At 37.8% G+C, this 22535-nt stretch overlaps 5 long non-coding RNA genes across 6 annotated transcripts; 1 reads left to right on the top strand and 4 right to left on the bottom strand.

Annotated features, from left to right (window-relative positions):
- Window positions 1–10913: 10913 nt before the first annotated feature.
- LOC126608773 (uncharacterized) lies at window positions 10914–13274 on the top strand. Its single transcript, XR_007617969.1, has 5 exons — window positions 10914–11119; window positions 11221–11289; window positions 11400–11470; window positions 12061–12120; window positions 13159–13274. It is a non-coding gene; the product is annotated as an uncharacterized LOC126608773 (long non-coding RNA).
- A 411-nt stretch (window positions 13275–13685) lies between these two features.
- On the bottom strand, window positions 13686–15566 carry LOC126608779 (uncharacterized). The gene is made up of 2 exons (XR_007617975.1): window positions 14781–15566; window positions 13686–13932 (listed from the first exon to the last, which is right to left on the bottom strand). It is a non-coding gene; the product is annotated as an uncharacterized LOC126608779 (long non-coding RNA).
- A 777-nt stretch (window positions 15567–16343) lies between these two features.
- LOC126608770 (uncharacterized) lies at window positions 16344–18301 on the bottom strand. Its single transcript, XR_007617964.1, has 2 exons — window positions 18168–18301; window positions 16344–16804 (listed from the first exon to the last, which is right to left on the bottom strand). It is a non-coding gene; the product is annotated as an uncharacterized LOC126608770 (long non-coding RNA).
- An 11-nt stretch (window positions 18302–18312) lies between these two features.
- LOC126608774 (uncharacterized) lies at window positions 18313–19551 on the bottom strand. The gene is made up of 3 exons (XR_007617970.1): window positions 18698–19551; window positions 18537–18608; window positions 18313–18403 (listed from the first exon to the last, which is right to left on the bottom strand). It is a non-coding gene; the product is annotated as an uncharacterized LOC126608774 (long non-coding RNA).
- Window positions 19552–20635: 1084 nt separating this feature from the next.
- LOC126608777 (uncharacterized) lies at window positions 20636–22130 on the bottom strand. 2 transcript variants are annotated; one of them, XR_007617973.1, is made up of 5 exons: window positions 21978–22130; window positions 21502–21691; window positions 21299–21373; window positions 21043–21186; window positions 20636–20881 (listed from the first exon to the last, which is right to left on the bottom strand). It is a non-coding gene; the product is annotated as an uncharacterized LOC126608777 (long non-coding RNA). The 2 variants fall into 2 exon arrangements; XR_007617972.1 differs by having other exon boundaries at window positions 21299–21368.
- Between the last annotated feature and the right edge of the window lie 405 nt (window positions 22131–22535).

Genomic DNA, 22535 nt, shown 5'->3' with positions numbered 1-22535 from the left:
CAACCCTGAGCGTTTCTGCATCCGTAATTTTCTTCCTAAAACTGTGAAGTGAGTTCGTCAAGATTCAAGTGGGGTTTCCTAAAACTCATTTTTCGTGAGAAAAAGAGTTTTCATCAGATAACCACTATCTCCAACGCCTTTGGTCAAACACCCTGCTATCTCCAACACCTTTGGTCAGGTGGTTTCTTCATGAAGGCTTCACCATCATGTATGGTAACGGCTATGCTTGAGGATCCTCTACCAAGCTTATCTTGGCCGCACAATCTGATCACCTGATCGGATTCTATCCATGAAGACATTGGAAAACCAGCTGAGACACCATTGCACCCAGAAGGAATTGAACGTAGCACATCGGAATTGAATCTATTGTAAATTTCACCAATTTGTCGAAATGAAATAAACATTATTTTAACAGCTTTGTGTCTTTCTGTCTTCTTGAATGATTGATGAACATACACTGCACTTTAGTATCCTGAAGCCTACTTTACCTTGCATCCTCTTCAATATAACAACCTCTAACATCCCATAATGTAGGACAATATTTTTCAAGAATTTAACATTAATGAGATGTTTCTGCCAATTTCTTTCAAGGTCCGCCAAGTAGTATCCTCCTTTGTCTAATACTCGACTAATCATGAAAGGACATTCCCATGTCGGGCTCCATTTTTTGAAGCCCCTAAGCTGAGCTCCTAGAGGAAGGACTATCTTCCACACCAAATCTCCTTCCTTGAAAGACTTTATCTTCACCTTTTTGTTATAAGCTCGGGCAACAGCTTTCTTCCCTTCCTGAATCTGGTTCAAGGCTTCAGTTCGGGCTACATCTAAGTCTTCGATCCCTTGACACATGGCTTCGATATACTCCTTCATGTACTTCGGCCATTACTCTCAGGGATTCCTCTTGGCCTAAGCATTTCAATAGTAACCCGTCTGGAGTTTTCCTTAGCAGGTCTTTCGCCCATAAGACATACTTAGTTGCTTGCTGTATATTCTTCTTGCTAGTGGGTGAAGAGGGATCCCTTAAATAATGAATGATGGGCGACCTCCAATTTTCCATCTCCATTTCTAGAACCATTACATCCAGACTAAATCCTTTTTCCAGGATAGAAGGAAGGTTTCTTCTTTGAATCTTGACATCTACCCCATATTTCCTTTCCTGTATTGGTATGCCTGAGGCTAATTGCGCCATCTCGTTGGCCGCTAGGTTGGATCCTCTGGGAACATGACTAACCGATATCTCAAAATCCCAATAACTCAGCAACTGCGTGGCCACCAAGTAATATCCGGCCATGGTGATATGTCTGCACTTAAACTCCCCATTTAACTGGTTTATTACCAATTCTGAATCACCAAACACCTCTACCTCCACTGCCCCCAGATCCATCAAGATTTCCAAACCAATTATTAAGGCCTCATATTCTGCCCGATTATTGGTGTTCCCTTGGTAATCTAGGAGAAATGAGTAATAATGATACACCCCTTGATGGTTGATAATTACAATCCCAGCTCCTAAAGCCTTCTGAGTGTAGGAACCATCAAAATATAGCTTCCAAGGAGTAATCCATAAACCAGTCACTCTTCTTATCTCTTGTTGGACCCACTCCTCTTTACCCGAGATACCTTTGCTTGGCAGGATCCAAACACTAGTAACTTTCAGGGTTCCCGGGATATTGATTATCTCATCTTGAGACTCTTAATGCTCCGCCAAGAGGTCAGCAATTGCTTGGCCTTTAACTGCCCTTTGGGGTACATACTGAAAGCTGAATTCTGATAATGCTAGAATCCACTTCCCAATCCTTCCTGTTAGTATTGGCTTTGACAACATGTACTTTATCACATCTGTCTTGGCGATGATGTGCATGTGACAAGGTAACATGTAATGCCTCAGCTTACTGGCAGTAAAATACAGAGCTAAGCACAATCTCTCTACCGGGGAATATCTTGTTTCTACCTCGGTCAGAATTCTACTGAGGTAGTACACTGCCTGCTCTTTCCGGCCTTCATTGTTTTGAGCTAGCAAACTCCCGATTGATTTATCTGAAACAAAGATATATAGCTTTAAGGGTTTTCCCCTTTGAGGTGGTACCAACACTGGTGGAGAAGTCAAATAGGCTTTGATACTGTCGAAAGCCCTTTGGTGTGGTGGTCCCCACTCGAAATTCTCCTTATCCTTCAGTCTTAGCAAAGGAGTCAGCGGCTGAATCTTGCCCGCTAAATTGGCAATGAATCTTCTCAAGAAATTAATTTTGCCTAGCAGCCTCTGGAGTTGCACTTTGTTAGTGGGTGAAGACGACTCCATTATTGCCCGCGATTTGTTCTTGTCCACTTCTACATCTCTTTGATGAACTAGGAATCCCAAGAAATTGCCCGCTCTCACTCCAAACGCGCACTTCTTTGGATTCATCTTCAATTTGTGGATCCTCATTCTTGTCAATGCTTGCCTGAGGTCTATCAGATGTTGCTCTTCTGTCTTGGATTTCACCACGATGTCATCAATATACACCTCCATATTATGGCCAATCAGATCATGAAAGATGACATTTATTGCCCTTTGGTAGGTTGCACCAGCATTCTTGAGCCCGAATGACATGACTAGATATTCATATGCCCCCACATGCCCACGACACCTAAAATCTGTTTTATGTATATCCTCCGGAGCCATCTTTATCTGATTATACCCGGCATTTCCATCCATAAAAGATAAGACCTTGTGTTTTGCTACTGTATCTATGGATAGATCTGCCATTTGCATGGGATACTCATCTTTTGGTGTAGCGCCATTAACATTTCTGTAATCAACACAACATCGTATTGCTTTTGTTATGGCCTTTAAAACGGGTACAATGTTGGCTAGCCACTCTACATATTTGGCTGGCCTGATAAATCCAGCTTTTCCTAGCTTCTCCATCTCTTCTTTGACCTTCTCTTCTATCTCCTTTGACATCCTTCGATGTGTTTGCTTAACAGGTTTATATCCTTTCTTGATGGGCATTCTGTGTTCCACCAAGGTTGATTCTAATCCTGGCATCTCAGTATAATGCCAAGCAAAACAATCTTTAAATTCTTGCAAAAGACAGATAATCTTTGCCCGATCATCAATCTCCAATAAACCATTGATTTGTATTGGTCTTGGATCTTCCTCTGTCCCTAGATCAATAACTTCCAGAGGATTCTGAACTTCTGGTGGTGGCTTATCAGGCTCTGCACACAAAAATTCGACTAGCTCTGGGCTCTCGGGCAGGTCGTCTGGCACATCTAGGTCATATATGCACTCGGCCATTTGGATGGCCTTTTCCAATTCTTCTCTACAAGATTCCTCCCTGCTTTCATCCTGGCTGGTCAAAGCTCCTACCTGCCATTCCTGCTCTTCTCTGTCTAAGAGCTCATTTTCTTGCCTTCTTCTTTTCCCATACACCAACAGTCTTTTAATCAGGGATCTGACTGCCATTACCTGATCCTTCCTTTTTTGTTCTGTCATTGATGATGTAGGGGCGTTGAGATAATACAAGGTCTATCCCACTCCTCTCTAGTAATGAGCATTCCTTGTTCTTGAAGTTTTTGGGCCGTCACCTTGGTAGGGCGACCGTTCTCATCTGCTCCTGACCACTTCAAAATTCCTACGTTAGGATTGTAGAAACTTGCTTCTGCAACACTGGTTGTAGGGAGAAATGGCCGTGATTCGGCCTCTATCATCTCCCAAAAACCTAGTCTCTCTATGCCTGCCTCATGATAAACAACCACTTGTTGATGTAGAATGGAGGGTATAGCAAGACTTTGGTGGATCCAATCTCTTCCAAGTAAGGCTCCATAGGTGGAAGTGCAATCCACCACAAAGAATGCCAACATGATCTGTTTAGACCCCAAATCCACTTCTAAAGGCAATATCCCATGAGTCTTGGTGATAGCACCCGAGAAGCTAAAAACCGTGAGGTCCGTAGGAATAAGATCTTCTGTGCCTCTCCCCAACTTTTTCATTTGTTTGGCTGGCAGTACGTTAACAGCCGCTCTCCTCTATCAATTAAAATTCTTTTGAAAGACACTCATTCCAAATGGGCTGTAACGTATATTGGCAATCGAAATGTTTGGGTAACTGAACACCATCTTATCTGTATAGATCCTTAAAGAACCATCCTTGGATGCTTCATATGACTCAGCTCTTCCCAACTTACCCTTTTCAGTTACCTCAACACTGACATGGGCCATCATTGGCTCAGTTGTCACATAGTCACCTTCCATCGTGGCAGGCTGATTAGGTCTGGCACTAAACATAACGGATAACACATACGCAATGTTGATATGAAAATTGCTAGGCTCTGGCATTTCTTTTTTCTTGCTCCCGATCTGGTCTATGAACTTATCTAACCAAGCCATCGCATCTGCTGGGAGTAGTGGTTCTGGTGCCCCCTCCTGTTGATTCATGCCCGAATACGGTGTTTGCTTTGGAACTTTGCTGAAAGGATCCACTAATGATAGAGAATGTGGTTTTCTTTCAGGCGAAACAGTTCCAAAACAAATGGGCTCTGCCTTCCATCCGGGAGTTGGTACCATGATCATATATTTTTTACTCTTTTTTACTATTAGCCTTTTCCACCTCTTTTTTACTCATCCAGCGGAGCTGACTACTCCCCCCAGATGACGTTTTCTCCAAATTTTGATTCTTGGATGCTTCCGACGTCGCAGAGGTTTTTAAGGAGTTCATGTAGGCTTTGTGTTGCCTTTGGACCCTTCTGACCATGGAGGCTCCCATTTGTTTAACGGGCTGTCCATTTTTCCCAACCACGTACCATTTTCGCCCGAGACGGGCATGGTTATCTTTTTTGACAAGATTTGTTATCCTCTCATTCCTCTTGACTTCTCTTCCCATATGGCCGTACTGAGAGTGCTCTACACCCATCTCTTTCAGCTTTTTGGCATCTTTATCTTCTGCCTCTTCAGAAACTTCATGATTGCGAAATATCTCTGACAAAGCCCTAGGTTGGGAATCGCCTCCTAACCGTTGAAAAACGCTTCGGGAAGTATCCCTTCCCCGCAGTCCGCCTATCTTTCTCATGTGCCTCTTTCTTTTTTTCTTCTTCATTCCTCCTGATTAGTTCATGATCCATGAGGGCTCCTGCGGGTGGTATTTCGAGCTCACACTCGCATTGACATTTACTGCACAGAACCATCCCTTTGATTATGGCTGCTCTTGGATATTTTGGCAAGTTGACCACCCATTTTGTGGGTTTGTCAACCAATCTTCTTTCTTCTTCCTTTGTGACCTTTTCTTTCCCCTTCTCAGCCTAGGCCACACTGATCATATTTATAGGGGCATCTGAGAAGGGATCCGTATGTTTATCCATCACTGCTTCCTCTGGCTGGTTGGTTTTAAGTCTATCTTTTTCCCTATCATTTTTTTCCCCAGGTTGAGGTAAAAATATAGGAATAGTTGGTTTTATAACCAGGTTGGCTTCCCGCCTGAAACCTGCGGAAGCGTTCTCCAGTCTTTATGGCATTTGCAACAAAGCAGTTTGCAAATCTTCTGGTCGTTTGGACATGTTTCTTTTGATCAAATGTATGCTACCGGGCGTGCCAAAACTATGTTCGTGGCTAGAATTTCTGTCGGGGATATCTCTTAACCGAGAGGTTGGCGCCGGTTGATGCTTTATGTCGGGCTTCTGCTTCACTGGCGGGCTTGTCGGGCAAGGCTCGTCGGGCAAGGCTGAAAGAGAAGGACAAAGTTAATTTTGAAAGGTGCCTTTGTGGGGCCTTAGGTATAGGCCTTAAGGCTTCCAATCAAGATTAACTTTTAAGTGCTCAGGCATGCCACTGCCATCTTTAGCATGGCAGATGTAAAATGAATGTTGAGTTTTAGTTGTACATATACCCGAGATGCCGTGTTAGTTATGACAGATGCCTTTGTGGGGCCTTAGGTGTAGGCCTTGAGGCTTCCGATCAAGAACTAACCCAGTACTCGAATATACGATGTCTGTTTTATTGTTTGCAGAAGTGTTATAACCATTATACTTCTGATTATCCGAGCCCGCAGAGCAGAATGAACCCAAATAGGTGCCTTTGTAGGGCCTTAGATATAGGCCTTGAGGCTTCCCATCAGAATTCCTTCTATACTCAAACGTTCTACTATAATCATAATATAATAGAAATAAAACTAAGAGATATATCGATTACTTGCGCCCCAAGTAACTTCGGACTTCTTGTTATCAAAGCTTGTCGTGGATGGGTTAAGTCCACATAAGGTTCTTTTTTATGCCTTGAGGCCAAGGACTTTTAAAAGATCAATCTTACATGCCCGAAAGCTTAGAACTTAGATTTGGTTTGAACCGTGAAGACATATTCAAATCGGATTCAAGAACTGAGAGAGTCTTTTAATCATCATCTTACTAGAAATAACTTGAATACAACTGGAAGTATATAACATATTGCTAGGCTAATGAATGAAAAGACAAAAACAAAGCGGGTCGGGCAAGGCTGGTTCGTCTTGCAACTTCCTATCTTTGTGGTTTATCAAGGGGTTTGAGAGCTTTAGAAAAAGGAGGTAGGGAATTGAGTTTGCAAAAAGAAATCGGTACTACAGCAAGCTTAGGACAAGGTAGCAGAGCTATTACAAAGGCTTTTGATGAGGGTTTATCCCAAAAGGGATGAAAGATTGGGCTGACTACAGCTTCGTTTGAAAGAAAATCTGGCTTTTGAGCAGAGTTTGTGCTTGTATTTGTTTGTTTGATTGAGTGTCTATCCCGAAAGGTATGAAGGCTTGGGCTGACTATGGCTTCGTTTGAAAGCAAATCTGGCTTTTGAGCAGAGTTTGTGCTTGTATTTGTTTGTTTGATTGAGTGTCTTTATCTCTGATTTCTCTTTCTTCTTTTATAGACACTTCGGTTTGGCCTTTTGTAGCAGTAATCTTGCCCGAATGCAGCTTGAAGGGTAATGACTCATCAGCTATTTACTTGTACTGCCACTGTAAAGTGCTTTTAGGCTGATTAGTTGGCTGGTCTATACCACTTGGTCTTTAAGCAGGTGAGCAAGTGGTGCAAATGATCTGCACCTAGTCGGGAAAGGCATTTTCTGCCTTCTGGGCTTTGGTTGGGCTTCGGGCTTTCCTTTTTTTTCAGACCTCCTTTTGGGCCAACTCCTGCTCGAGCCCAAAGTTCAAGTTTTAACCCAAACAGGTTGAATTACAGAGCCCAACATGGACAAAAATAAGTTCCCAAAATTATCCTAATAGAAAGAAAACCTAGCCCTTATTGAATTAAATGAAGGATTAACAACCCTCGAGGGTTAAGCCCGCTGTCAAATGTATGTGAGCTTTGAGTCAATCCAACCCGAGCTTTGATATACCCCAAACCTTTTTCTAGTATTCCAATATACCCCTGAGCGTTGTGATATTTACTACTACGTTTTACTACTACATGATGCCCTTTTGTTTTTTTTGTTTTTTTTGGTAATCAGAATGCCCTTTTGTATGGCACTTTCCAAATCACAAGGAATTATTTGAGCTTCCTTTCCCATCCACCTCTCCAGCTTTATCCCATATCGATTAACAGAATTTCAGCATTAAGATGTTGACTGATTGCTTTTGTTTGTTATTTTGTTATTTTCTATTTTGAATGCATAATTCTCTTCTGATGGGTGAAAACCGTTGTCTTGCTAGTGCTATCATATTATTCCTTATCAAAAAGATTAGATCACTTCTAATATTTTTTGGAAATTATATAATTAAACTAATCATGTGTTTAGTGTTTCTAGTACTAATAAATTTTTTTTCTTGCGGTATTTTCAGTATACTTGTTTTATAGTAGGTGGTTCGTTTATTAAGACTACTATAAGTTTGCAACACATTGGGATTTACTATATCATCCATAGTATTGTAATTAAATTAGTGGTAATCTATAGTATTCTGGTTTAGTTTCAGAAATAATGTGTATTATTTTGCTATAATTTCATAAATAGTATAGATTATTTTGGCTCAGTTTCAAAAATAGTGTGTGCTAATTTGATGTAGTTCCATAAATAATATAGGTTGTTTTGGTTAAGTTTTAGAAATAGTGGAGGTTATTTAGTTGTAGTTTCAGAAATATGGTGGGTTATTTTGCTGCAATTCTAGAAATAGTTTAGGTTATTTTGGTTCACTTTCATAAAAAGTGTGGTTATTTTGCTGTAGTTTCAGAAATAGTATGGGTTATTTTGTTGTAGTTTCAAAAATAGTATGGGTTATTTTATTTGGTTCAGTTCCAGAAATAATGTGAGTTATTTTGCTATAGCTCCATAAATAATTTTGGTTAAGTTTCAGAAATAGTGTAGGTTATTTTGCTGTAGTTCCAGAAATAATGTGTATTATTTTGGCTCAGTTTCATAAATAGTTGGGTTATTTTGCCGTAGTTTCAAAAATAGTGTGGGTTATTTTGTTGTAGTTCCATAAATAGCTTGGGTTATTTTGGTTTAGTATTAGAAATATTATGGGTTATTTTGGTTTAGTTTCATAATAAAAGCCATTGTAACATCCCACATCGACCAACAAAGAAGAGGTGATGTGTCTTATATGTACATGTTTCCCTCCCTATAGCACGAGGCATTTTGGGAACTCACTGGCTTTGGCTTCCATCGAAACTTCGAAGTTAAGCGAGTTCGGGTAAGGGCAATCCTATGATGGGTGACCCACTGGGAAGTTCTCGTCCGAGTTCCCAGAAACAAAATTGTGAGGGTATGGAAGGGGCTCAGAGCGGACAAAATTGTGCTATGGATGAGCCGGTCTGGGATGTGACAAAATGGTATCAGAGCCACTCTGTTGTGTGGTGCGAGTGTGCCGACGAGGACGTCGGGCCCCTAAGGGGGTGGATTGTAATATCCCATATCGACCAACGGAGAAGGGGTGATGTGCCTTATATGTACATGCTCCCCTCCCTATAGCACGAGACTTTTTGGGAACTCACTGGCTTCGGGTTCCATCAGAACTCCTAAGTTAAGTGAGTTCGGGTAAGGGCAATCCTAGGATGGGTGACCCACCAGGAAGTTCTCTTCTGAGTTCCCATAAACAAAACCGTGAGGGCGTGGCCGGGGGCCCAAAACGGACAATATCGTGATATGGTGGAGTCGAGATTGGGATGTGACATCATTGTTAAGGTTCTTAATTTTCCTTTCCTCAATTATGTTTGGTTACCGATAAAATGTATCCGATGTATATTATGTAAGCCACTGTTCAAACACAAAAATCATTTATATTTATTTGATTAGAAATGATTTGGTTGGTCCATAGTTAGTTCAAGTTCGCAGTTTGGTTCGTTTATGGGATTCGCTAGTAACTTATAGTATCATTCGCAATAGAGGAGACATAGATGGTACGATATTTGATTCGTTCTAAATTTGTTAAAGAATGTAAATTATTTGTATATAAAAATGTTTATAATTATACATTTAAAATCCATTTAATGTTATTCTAACATTTTTAAAATTTATTTAATGTTTAGTTTTTTTCAATTTTGCTAGTTTAGCTTTTTAATCATTATTTTATTTAATATTCTTAGTAATAAAATAATTAATTCATTTATGGACATTTTATTTCCCTCAGTAAATGCATTCCCTGTTCTCTTTTTTCTCCCTCATCTCTCTCTCTCTCCATCCCTCCCTCCCCTTTCTCACTTTCCCCAACCTCTCCTTTCCTCTCCTTCACCGACAGCCACAAGGATGAATGGGAACCTACTCAGTATGAAGCTCTTCTCAAAGTGAGCGAGTAAGTCACCTCAGCTCTTGCAGAGATAACCGTACTTGTAAGTCTCTCTGTAATTTGGTTGATGAGAAAGTCTCCCCAACAACCACAAGGACGACATCGATTAATTTATGGTGACCCATGTGCGTTTTTCATTTCTTTCTTCAACTTTTGTGTAATTGATTAGAGATGCACCCAACTCACCACCGAATCGCCAAATTCCGTGAAATCCTAGATTTTCCTAAATTTATAGCATTGTAAGAGTGAGGATTCACGAAGAAATTGGGGAGATGGAGAAATAATTATCAAATGACCCTTTAAGGAAAAGGAGAAACTTTGGGCTTCCATTGGAGTTGAGTTTTGTGAGCTAAAGCAGTCCACCATTGTTTGAATCTTTTGTAAGTTTAAAAAGTTTATTGAGTTGGCAAAGGCAAAAATATTCTTATGAATCGTTTGATAACTATTTCAATTTCAGTTTTTAGTTCAATTTAAAAAAAAATTGAAATCTTATTTGTTAAGTATTTTCAATTTTCATTTAAAAACTGAAAAATTTAAAGTAATTACCAAATAAGATTTGAAGTATACAAACTAAAAATTGAAAGCGAAATAGTTATCAGACATCCTCTTAAAATTTTTATGAGAGGGAGGGTAAAATGATGATATAAATATGGAGTAAGTGTAGCATTATTCTTTAATAAGACACAAGGACGTTTAAGTGTGGGGGATTAGAGTTACGATTTTTTATGATTTTTTTTATACAACAATAGTTTTATACTTCATTATTTAAAATTACGTATTCCGTATTTCGACAATAACTGTGAAATCTCGTTCCCGGATTTCACTAATTAAAATTACGCATTACGTATTTCGTATTCTTAGTTTCAACGCTTTTATATTTACGGCGTATTTGATCCCTACGTATTTTCCACTTATCTTTATATAATTGGATAGTACTCATTGATATGAACGTGTGGGCGCAAATGGAAAGTGATTAAGAATTATAATGAAGATTTTATGAGAATTTGAACGTTGAAGATATTTTGATAAATTGATAATTAATTGGACATGTGATATTTTTGTCTAAAAATTGGGTGAGTGCCATGTGGGCACCCAAAAAATTCTGAAACTCTCTTCTCCCCTCTTTTTTCTCTCCCGTTCTCTCTTTCTCTTGAGAGTTCTCTCATTTCGTCTCGGCTCTCCCTTTCTTCCCGTGAACAAACCACCACCACCACGAAAATTTTGGCTTGTTGAACACCAAAACCACATTTATCTGCATGTCCTCACCACCATAAACTCTGTTGTGATTTTTGTTTCATTGAAAACGAACCCGAAACACGAGTTCGAAGAACAAGGTTTTGGGCCGAGAGTCGAGACTTATAGGTGTGATTCAGATAATTTTTCAACCATCTTTTGAACTCAAAGCAGGTATAAATCGATTCCTCTCGTCGATTAGATAAATTTTCATGTTCGGATTGTGTGATTTGGTTGAAAAATGAGAAAGTTATAACGATTTAAAGTTTGCCCAGTTTCCGGTGAAACCGTAACCTTCCAGATCATTTTTCAGCCAAACCATGGTGAGTTAGCCATCAAGAAAGGTACCAATCTGTTTGCCTCATTCCAAGCTATGATTTTTGTTTTTGAATCACTCAATTTTGTTGAGTATTGATAAAGTTATGGACGTTTAAAGTTTGCCTAGAAATTTCAGCGAGTTACTAGTTTTCTCGCGGACAGCCATTTTTCAAGCCATTTTCCTGCCACCATTTGGGCTTCAAGCAGGTATAATCTTGATCTACAATTCTCTAGCTTCGTTTTGGTATATTATGAGTGTAATTTGGTTGAACGAGTGAGATATGAAGTTTTAAAGATTGCCAGAAAATCTGCAAAATCCGACGACCAGATGAGAGGTTGAAGAAGAGGGATATTCCCTGCATTGACCGTTGACTTTTGTTAATTTTTTTCGAGTTTTGGCCGGGACTTATCTTATGGTTTTTCGACGTTCTGAATCCATATTTGACATCCGTTTAGGGAAATTTTAATGTTTTAATGTAGTTTCATAGTTGATCATCTAATTGACCGCCACTTGAATTTGTGATTGGTGGAGATCTAACAGTTGGATTGCTATGAGATTTTAGTTTGTTGTTCTATGAGCGTAATGTGGACCTTAGGAGGTTATGGATCTGAAATCAGATATGTAGATCTCTCAAATTGAATTCCTAGGGTTGTGGACCCGGCTATTAACCTTTGATAACAGTTGACTTTTGGTCAAATGGTTCCAAATCATTCTAGAACGTCCTTGGGGATGTGCTTTATGTAAGTTACGTGGTTTATCACTTGGGTTTTGAGACAAGATTTGATATTTGTTTTAGGCGACGATCGGATGTGGATGCCTCAATATTCGAGCTAGGGATTCGTAGTGCGGGCTCCAGGTGAGTGAATTTAATATATGTGATATTGGAGATTACCCTATTTTCCTAATTGTTATCTTGTGTGGATATGACTTGGTTTTATAAATATGTTTTCTATTGAATTGTTATTTTTAATACTTAGTCATCGATTTATGTTTATGAAATGAGATTTGATGTATATATTTGAAATATGGTTGATTTGTATGATTGGCATGTTGTGATGAAATATGAGGGCTAGTAGTGGACTGTTAACCCATTGTGATGGGGATTTGTTGCTTCGATATTATTTCATTTCCTGCTTCGTTGATTCGTTCTAAATTTAGTACTTGTGCTTTGTTTCACTTCGTTAAGCCTTTGTAAATTGAGTAACTTGTGCCTTGTCTCGTTTCTTTGAGCCGTTGTACATTATGGTTGTTAACCTTCCGCTTTGTTCCGTTGAGTGATCCGGAACTGGATTTCTACTGGGGTTTCGTTGAGCGGTCTAGTTCCCTGCTCTGTCTAGATTCTATTGAGTGGTCCGGAATCATATGCAGCTTGGATTTCATTGAGTGGTCCGATATACATTGTGCTCCACGATTCAATTGAGAGGTTCGGAATTGTATCCACTCAGATTCCGTTAAGAGGTTCAGAATCCCTCTACTCCGCGATTCCGTTGAGTGGTCTAGAATCGTATCCTAGTTTGGATTCCGTTGAGTGGTCTGGAATCCTGTTTGGTATTATGGTTCCGTGGAGAGGTCTAGAACATGATTAGTTGCTTTGTTGATTCTTCGGATAAAGTTTGGATTGAATTAACTTCAGAGATGTAGGAATGGTCGAAATGTGTCGCTTTAGCCCTTCATTTTGGTGTATTGTATGAGTTATTGATTGATAACCTCGTGTTTAATTTTAGATGAGCTGTTGGATGTCTGGGTGACTCCTTCGTGATTTTCAGTGACTTGATTATGATTTCATAAACTATGATTTTATATTTGACGTTTATAAACCGAATCGATGGTTGGTTTTTAATAGTATCACATAGTAGAATTATTGTCACTCACACGAGTTTCGCGGCTTATCCAGGTTATTGTTTGCCCATTGCACCATTCCCATGGTGTATGGACGATTGTGCGAGTTTTAGTAGATACGAGGAGCTTTGGGGTAGCAGACAGAGTTCAGAGAGCTTGAAGTGTTAGGTTACTCCTATACTTTCCTTAAAAAAGATGTGATTATTGTTATTTTTAGTTAAGTGTTTGAGTTTGTATTTCCTAGCATCCCCCTACAATTTACCGTCATGTGTCGATTTCGGGCGTATCTTGGGATCGGGGCATGACAGTAACACAAATATTCAATAAACATTACACTTACATAAATATTAAAAACAAAATTACACACTTGGCCGAATAAATATAGCATCTCATATATAGAGATCCAAAATATTAAAATTACACACCACAAAATAAATATGGGCTTGTTTGAAAGTACAATTAAAATGACTAGAAGTTCTTTTAGCGAAAATATTTTTGAATTCTAAAAGCACTTAAAGTAAGCGCTTTAATACTTTTCTAGGATTCATTTGCATTTTTACTATGAATTTGTTCAAAAAAATATTTTCACCAAAAGTTCTTTAGCTATTTTCAAAGTACTTCCAAACAAGTTATATAACCAGTCTTACATGAAGAGATCCAAAATTTTCTAAATTACACACCACGGAATAAATATAACAAGTATCTTTCATGGAGAGATCCAAATATAAAAAACGTAGCTAGTAGGAAAAGACGACTATTACATTTAAAAGAAGAGGAATGGACCGGGCATTTTGCTGATAATTAGCTCTATCTCCATCTTTCTTCTGATCTGAAAATGACATTGGAAATAATTAAAAAAATATAAGTAAGATACTCATACAAAAACAGAAGAAAGAAGTAACATAACGAACATTCTTTTGATGTAGCTTGTCTAATTTTTTTGTTGCCAATTAAAGCATTTGTAATTTTTCAGTGTATTTTGTATTTGAGCGACATCAACAACTCGTATATTATATATACATGTATACGTATTTTAGGTTAGAACTTAAATTTTAGGTTTTAAACAAATCCAATCATTCTCCAATGATTGGGTCTAAAATAAGGTTTAGGTTAAAACCTAAAATTTGGATAATTTTAAAAACATTAAATCCAACAGCTGAGGTAGAATATGATTAGTCTAACGGTTAAAAAAAAAAAATCTAAAAGCCCACAATTAAATCTAATGGCTAAAACAATTTAAAAAATATTTTAATCAAAACTCACCCAAAAATTGTATAATACATGTTTCATAGGGTCCATTTAGTGAAGTTTTAACTTTTATTGAAATTTAAATATTTTTAGGTTAAAATGTTTATAAAATAAATTAAAATAATCTACATAAATTTTATTTTGAAAAAAGTTACTGAATAAAAAGTAGCATAAATTAATCCTTTAATAATATCGGCTTAAAATTTTTACTCAAAATCATTACAGCAAAAAAATTGTTTATGGGTCAAAATTTAAATTTTCCAGGTTAAAATTTTTAAATTTTGATCTAAAAATTGAAGATGGTCTTAGAATAATTTTTCATAAAAAGGTTATCATGTCCCACACACATAAATAAATAAATAAAAGGGAAATTTCGAAAAAAAAAATTATAAAGAAAAAAGCAAAAAAGTATGAACAGAATTTAAATACCCAAATATTAGAAGTTTCCTGTGACATAGTTCCAAAACAGAATGCAGATGTTAGCTATGACATGGATCGCGTGGTCTCGTTTGTCAGATATGACATGCATTGCACGGTCCAAGACATTTCGAAATCTTATGTTAAGCAACAATAGGACTGCTAGAACAGGATTGAAGGAATAAAGCATAGGTTTATAAAACTGGGGTGCAAGGCTGCAAATCATTGCGAGCCAATAGATAGCCCACACTAAGCCAAGCCCTACCCAGATAATGAAGCGGTATTGAAATCGGACGGTGAGGATAAAAAGTCCAAACCAAACAACAGATAGCGCTGTCGTGGAAATGATAGAGTAAATGTAGAAGGGAGGAAGGCATGGACAATCATTCAATTTGCAGTCGCAACCAACCGCATTGGAGGAGGGAGGTTTGACAAAGTCAAACTGGCCCACCGCGATGACAATTAGAATGGTTGCTAAGGCCAAGAGGATGGTCAGAGTCTCGTTTAGATGTGGTTGCGGATTTGAAGGAGGGTTTTGATTTTCAGCGTCCGCCATAGTGGTGGGCAAAAAAGGCAGCTGGGAGCAGAAGGAGAGAATGAGAAATGAGAGTTGAGGTGGCGGTGACGGTGGCGGTGAGGAGGGGTTGATTGGTGTAGGGGGTGGGGGCTGCTTTACACTACTGGGTAGAAGGTATGTGCAAGTGTTTGTAGTATGGTCTGTTTTATACCACTGGGTAGTGGGGTTTATTTATTTATTTGAATATTGGGTCAGAAGCATGCTGCATGTTTAAAAGGAAAAGGGCTGCCTTGTTTTTCTTTCACATGTGTGCTGGTATGCCAGACTGCAACCCAATAGCAGGAATTCAGAATTGTTGTGCGCCTATTGACTGATAAGCACAACTTCCAGATGTGATGACATTGCCCCCCCACTGATTTTAACATCAAACCTTCACATGAAAGTATGAAACTGCAAGCGGATCCAGAATAGTAATAGTATTACATCGACAACCCCCCCCCCCCCCCCCCCCCCCCCCAACCACTAATTTCACATGAAAGTATGAATATCACATACCATGTGATAGAAAACATTCACGAGGAATCCAGAATGATTATGGTATTGACCAGTAAAACAACTTCCATGTATCATTACATCAACCACCATCCCCCAAAATAACCACTAATTATAGAGGAAAACTAACGAAAAATTCTAAAAAACTTTTAGTTTTAACGAAAATAACAAAATAAAAGTGCAAGTGAATAGTACCAGGAGTAACTTTTTAAGGTAAAAATATTTTTTTTGTTAAAAGTGAACTGTACCAAAGTGTTTCATTAAGATTTCCTAATTTTAGTATTTCATTTTCTCACATACCATGTGATAGAAAAAACTTTAACATTAAATCTTCACTTTCAAGTTAGAAAAAAAAAAGACTTTTTAGCCAAAATGACCCATGAGATTTGCATAACATATTACTTTGGTCTCTGAGATTAGAAATCAATAGAAATGGTCCCTGAGATTGTTCACCATCCATTATTTTGGTCATTCTGTTAAAAACTCCGTTAAGTGTCCCAGAGCTCTTGGCCTAAAGTTTGGGCAATTTTCAAAGTTTCGTAACTCAATCGTTTCTTAGTCAAATTTGACCCATAATATATCAAAATGAAGATAAGAAAGTGTAAAACAAGATTATACATATTTGGAAGCCCAATGGATGCTGGAGATGGACGGAAAATAGCCTGAAAGGTGACTGGTCCACGGGAAAAAATGAAACTAGCTGGAAACTAGGTAAACTTTAAACGTTCATAACTTCTTTAATACTCAACGAAATTGAGTGATTCAAAAATGAAAATCATACTTCTCAACGAGATGAAGAGAATGGTATCTTTTTCGATGGCTAATTTGCCGTGGTTTGGCCGAAAGTGCCTCCATACATCATCTTGTGTGTTAGCTACCCTTATGAGTTATATTCCTTACATTGTGGCCAATTCCTTAATATCTGCAAAATTTGGAATACTCCCTTCCAGTCTGTTGAAGATAAGATCTTTGCAAATGAATATGTATACAAATAATCAGAAGTAAATTAAGCAAATGTTAAAAACATAAATGAATCAACTAGTACGTAGTCTTTTAGTGTGAATAATAAATAGAACACTGTCTGCACACCAAATTCACGATCAGGTTTTGGACAAATTTAGAATGTGCTGCTTAACTGAAAGTTACGGGGGCGTTTGTTGTACCGGACTGTCTTGGACTGGACTAGCTTCAAGGATTAAGTTGGACTGACTTAGACTAGACTAAGCTGGATTAATTTAGTGAAGTGTTTGGTGCAGTGTCGGACTAAAAAGTAGGATAATTAACAAAACTGAAAAATTATATTATTTTAAAGCATATCTAGAATATTTTATATTAATTCTTCCTCTTTTTTTTTTTTTTCTTCTGGAAACCCTTTTTCTAGAATGCTCCATCTTCTCTGCCTCACCACTCCCCCTTTTTTCTCCATCCGTCTCAATCCTCTCTGCCTCTTGATTGTTTCCTTCAGCCATCTGTTGCTTTCATGGAATCCCGTTTGCAAAAAAATCAACCAACGCAACACCTTTCAAAATCCCACCTCCTTTCATGCAATTCCCCAGTTCTTACTAATTACCATTCCATTTTCTTTTGTTTTCTCTTTCAATTTTCTCGCCAACCAAACACCTTTCAGATTATGGTTCGCTGAAAACAGAGTCAAAAATTGAATTCCCGCAACGGAACGCGACTGGTGGGGGAAGAATCAACGGAAGCAGAGTGGTTGGTAAGTGAAAATTAAGGGTGTTTATGGGAGAGAGCGATGTATGTATGTGTGCGATCTGAGATACCAAAAGACCCAGATCGTGGAAGGCCCCAAATCACCGAACCCAGATGAAAAAAATCCTTATTTTCGAGGATTGAGATCTTGTAAGTTGGAATGATGCACAAGGTTTGGATGAGGAAGAAGATGAAAATGGATGTGGGAGCGGAGAAGAAGAAGCAGGGGCGAAGCGAAAGAGGCTGAGCGGAGATGGTCTTAGCGAGTCCCGTGGTTTGTGGAGGGTCTCGCTAAGAACTTCTAGCGAGGCTTCTAATCCACGCGAGTCCCCTTTAGTCTCATTTAACTTAGTCCCAATACAAACCAAACATAGGACTGTAGTCTAGTCTAGTCCAGTCCTAGTTAACGAGGCCAAACAAAAGCCCCTACATGTTTTAAAGCTTATTACGTGTAAGGTCAAACATTTTAAGTCCACAAATCTCAAAGTGTAAGGTCAAGCTACTCATAGTGTTACCAGTTTGTTATACAATATTAGTAATAATCAAGAGCTACAGTGTAAAACCAATTATTAAGACGACCATGTCACTAAAAAATGAAGAATAATAGATAGAAGAATTACAAAACAGTCAGACTTGTCAAGGTAGAGATATATTCAGGCATTTCTCCGGTTATATTGCAGCTCCTTAACATCCTGCAATTTGAACAACCAATATTCGAAAATTTGTTTTCATCTGCATGCGTTATGCTAATAGAAATATATATAAAACCTAAAATATGGCTCACAATTTATTAATGCCCGTCATGCTTGATAAGTTTGGAAAAGCAGAACTCTCACCGCTTAAGTCACTAATCCTTCTGCAAAAGGTTACAGCATGATAACGTGTTGGAATACATGTATCTTCATAAATCCATTTTTCTCTCTAAATTAGAAAGACGCAAGGAGATCATGCAAATTAAGATAACTCATAGCTTAGAAGGCAGGACTTACAGATCTGTCATATTATTCAAGGTAGAGAGACTAGATGGAAGGGGGCCTTCAAGATCACTCGCTTGCATCTCTCTGTAAAGAACATATTTGATGGGTATAGGATTACACATGAAAATATTTCAGTTGAGAATTTAAAAAGTGCAATAAAAGAGATCTCTTACAAGGCCCGGAGGTTTTTCCAACTTCGAAAGTAGTCAGGTATTCTTCCAGTGAAGTTATTACTGCCAATCTGACTGTAAATAATGCCACAAAAAGCTGAAAGATTAAATGACATAAACTAGTTATAAAATTACGTTATTACCCAATCAAGAAGGCATACAAAATTCTTAAGAATGGTACCTTTATTGACGGCTAATTCGTCATGGTTTGGCCGGATAACGGTTCGAAAGTGGCTAACTCGAGACCAATACAGCCACTTTTGAGAAATTTTCCGGCCAAATCACGGCTATTTAGACATAAAAAATGTATCATTCTCTTCGTCTCGTTGAGAAGTATGATTTTTTTTTTTGAATCACTCGATTTTGTTGAGTATTGAAGAAGTTATGAGCGTTTAAAGTTTACCCAGTTTCCGGCGAGTTTTCGAGTTTTCCAGCGGATCAGTCACTTTCAGGCTATTTTCCGGCTATTTTCGGAAACCATTGGGCTTCCCAATGATATAATCTTGTTCTACACTTTCCTATCTTCATTTTAATATATTATGGGTCGAATTTGGTTAAGAAACGATTAAATTACGAAGCTTTGAAAATTGCCCAAACTTTCGGCCAAGAGCTCCAGGACACTTAACAAAGTTTTTAATGGAATGACCAAAATAATGGATGATGGACAATCTCAGGGACCATTTCTATTGATTTTCCATCTCAAAGACCAAGGTGATATGTTATGCAAATCTCAATGACCATTTTAACTAAAAAGCTAAAAAAAAAAATCTTCCTTGATCTTTCTCTTTCACGGTGCAACTGCAACCTAGAAGCAAAACTTCAAATCTACCAAAGCGACTCTTCGTTTCATTTTCGGAAACTTCATATATATACATACACACACATATATATACATATATATATATATATATATATATATATATTGTCATAAACTAAATTCAAATTAATTCAACAAGAATGAGATTTGTAAATCTATCTTATTCTTGATAACCTTTTATTATTCATCTCTATCAAGCCTCTTATTTAAGTGTTCGTGTTTATTTTTTTATTAATTATTAATTATCTCGATTAAATTTAATAGTATAGATGACCAGGTTACCATGTAACGATTAATGTTGTGCATGTTCGGAAGTATTTTTAAAATGATTGAAATTATTTTGGTGAAAAGTGTTTTAGATTCCAAAAGCACTATAAGTGAAATTTTAGAAGAATCACCAATTATGTACTTCTTGCAATAAGCACTTCAAGTTCTTTTTGAGGATTTCACTTACATTTTAACTAAAGATTGGTTCTAAAAACATTTTCATTGAAAGTGTCTTTAGTCATTTTCAAAACACTTTCAAACACACTATTATCAATGAATATGTTATTATGATGTTTTGGTTAGTAGTTTGTAATTGTTATCAGCCATTTTTTTCTACATTTGTGAAAAGCCTCTCTTCACTTGAAATCCAGTGGGTTCATGGCTTGTGTTACATATACTAGCCTTTCTGCATCTGCTCATGCGGGTGCGAAGGGTTTTTTTCTTTTTTATTTATTTATTTATTTTTAACATCAAGGATCGCTACTCGCGACGTATGAATTTTTTATAATTATAGCTCACTACGCGCGTACAATGTTTAATGTTAATTTTTACGTTTATACTTGTCAAAAGACATTTATTTTAATGTTTTTAGTTAACAAATGGTTTGAACTTTTGCACTGTTAATGATGATTTATTATGAGATGCCCAACGTACAATGTTTATTGGTTTTACATTTGTACTTGACCAAGTATATTTCCAAGCAAACTCAAATAATATAGTAGGGCATGGTAAACAAGGATATTAAGGGAGCATTTTTGCTCACCCATGTGTCATTTCATCTAACTGTAGTTAACTATCGCATTAAATGTAACTTTTTCAATTTTGAAAAAAATTAACAGTAGTTAAGAAAAGGGATACATGACAGATGATTAGATGTATGGTAAGCGTACATCATAGTCTATGATGGTGAGCAAAAATGCTCCCCGATAGTAAGCAAACCCCCCTTGAAATTCAAAGGAAATAGATACATAGTAAGTCCAATAACCATCCAATACAATCTCGAAATTAAAAGGGATGGCATTGCAAATTTGCAATGGAATGGGCAAGCACGGCATACCGTCCAATTAGGGGTCTTGTGAAGACAGATGTCTTATAATCATTGGCTGTCATATATTCATTGCCACGTCAGTCAAAATTGTTAGAATATTTGTTTGGCTGTTAAGGATTGTTAGTTGATTAATTAGTTACAAGTAAGCTTCTACTGTATTCAATATATATGTTAGGAATTGCAACTCAAAAATGTAATTTGGCCAGTCATATTTACAGAAATATAGAGCATTATTTCTCTCTAAACTTCTCTCTGGTTGTTCATCTTTCTCAATTCTTCATTGTTCTTTAATTTTTCCCAATGTAGTTAACATCTTGCTTTATCTTCTTGAAAGAAGCATGAATGCAATAAGCAACATCTCTGCATAAAAAGAAAAACACCCCAAATGTAAAACTCACATCTTTGGATCAAAGTTGAACAACCCATTGGATAAAACAACGAATCTGAAAAATTTTAAAATTTAGAAACTGACTTCTGAGATGTCTCTCTTTGGGCGGGCACTCGACGTGGTTGGTGGCTTTGACTATCACAACATCCAAATCCTATTCTTAGAAAACAAATTTAAATCCAAAAATCAAAATCCAATTCATTCGGATTACCAAAATCTAATCTTTATTGTTTTCTTCTAATTAGTTAAATCAACGGAGATTAAACAAAAGGGAAAGGAATTGGTACCGCGTAAATCGTTGTTGACGTGGGCAAGGCCGTCTTTTGGAGTCTTTGAGAGCACCGTAACCATTCCACGTCTGAAGCGTCCCCATTTTTCTCTGCTTCTTCTTCTACTGTACCACCCCAATTCCTCCACCGCTTAAATTGCTCTCTTTCTCACTCAGTAGCGGATGCAAGATTTCAACCTCGGGTGATCCTAGTATAAAATATTTAAAGATTTTATAAACGGAAATAGTGTGTAGTGGGTAAAATTTTTGCTCTATTTTTTAAATGAACACTTCGTTGAGCACTTTGTGTACATGGGCATCCCAATTCCTCCACCGCTTAAATTGCTCTCTCTCTCACTACCATTTTCTCTCTCTACAAGAAGAGACAGTGACCTGGCTGGTAGATCAACCTTGAAACTTTATTATGCAATAATTAAGCAAAGGTTTTGAAGAATTTATTATTGGACTTCCAAAAGCTTTGGCGCATTTGACAACCTTGAGGATGATGGTGATGGGCTTTCCTCCTCCTTCATCTCACCTTCGTCTCCCTTCTTCTTCTCACCCCCGTCTTTGCTAGCAGCTTTGTCGCCTCCATTGTTGTTGCTGGCGGCAGTTCTTCTGCATTAATCTAAGAACAAACACAAACACATTAATCCAAACACCACAAAACCCAAAAGCATAGAGAGAGGGAGTGATTGAGAAATTAAGAAATTAAAATGGGGTTTGAACGGTTTGAATTCGAATAGGATATGGGGAACTGTCGTACAGTTTCCAATTGCCAATGTGGAAACCTGGGAGAGGGAGTGAGGTGTTGAAGTGAGGTGTTATCAGGTTACGACATTCGGCACACTGAAAGTCAAATTTGATATTGAACTTCGCAGAACTAGCAACTTTGTCTTTAGGCTCTAGAACCCGAAGGCCGAGACATGTTCTTTCCCGGACATAGTCACAAGATTTAGTAGTCATCAGTGCTCCCAAAGCCCTATCAACATTCATTCACTTCCCGGTTGAACTCGGCCAATGAGTTGGCATATGCTTCGTCTGCGAAGTCAA

Source organism: Malus sylvestris, chromosome 16, assembly GCF_916048215.2.
Source record: "Malus sylvestris chromosome 16, drMalSylv7.2, whole genome shotgun sequence".
Taxonomy (NCBI): Eukaryota; Viridiplantae; Streptophyta; class Magnoliopsida; order Rosales; family Rosaceae; genus Malus; species Malus sylvestris.
This window is presented reverse-complemented; position numbering and strand designations above follow the sequence as displayed.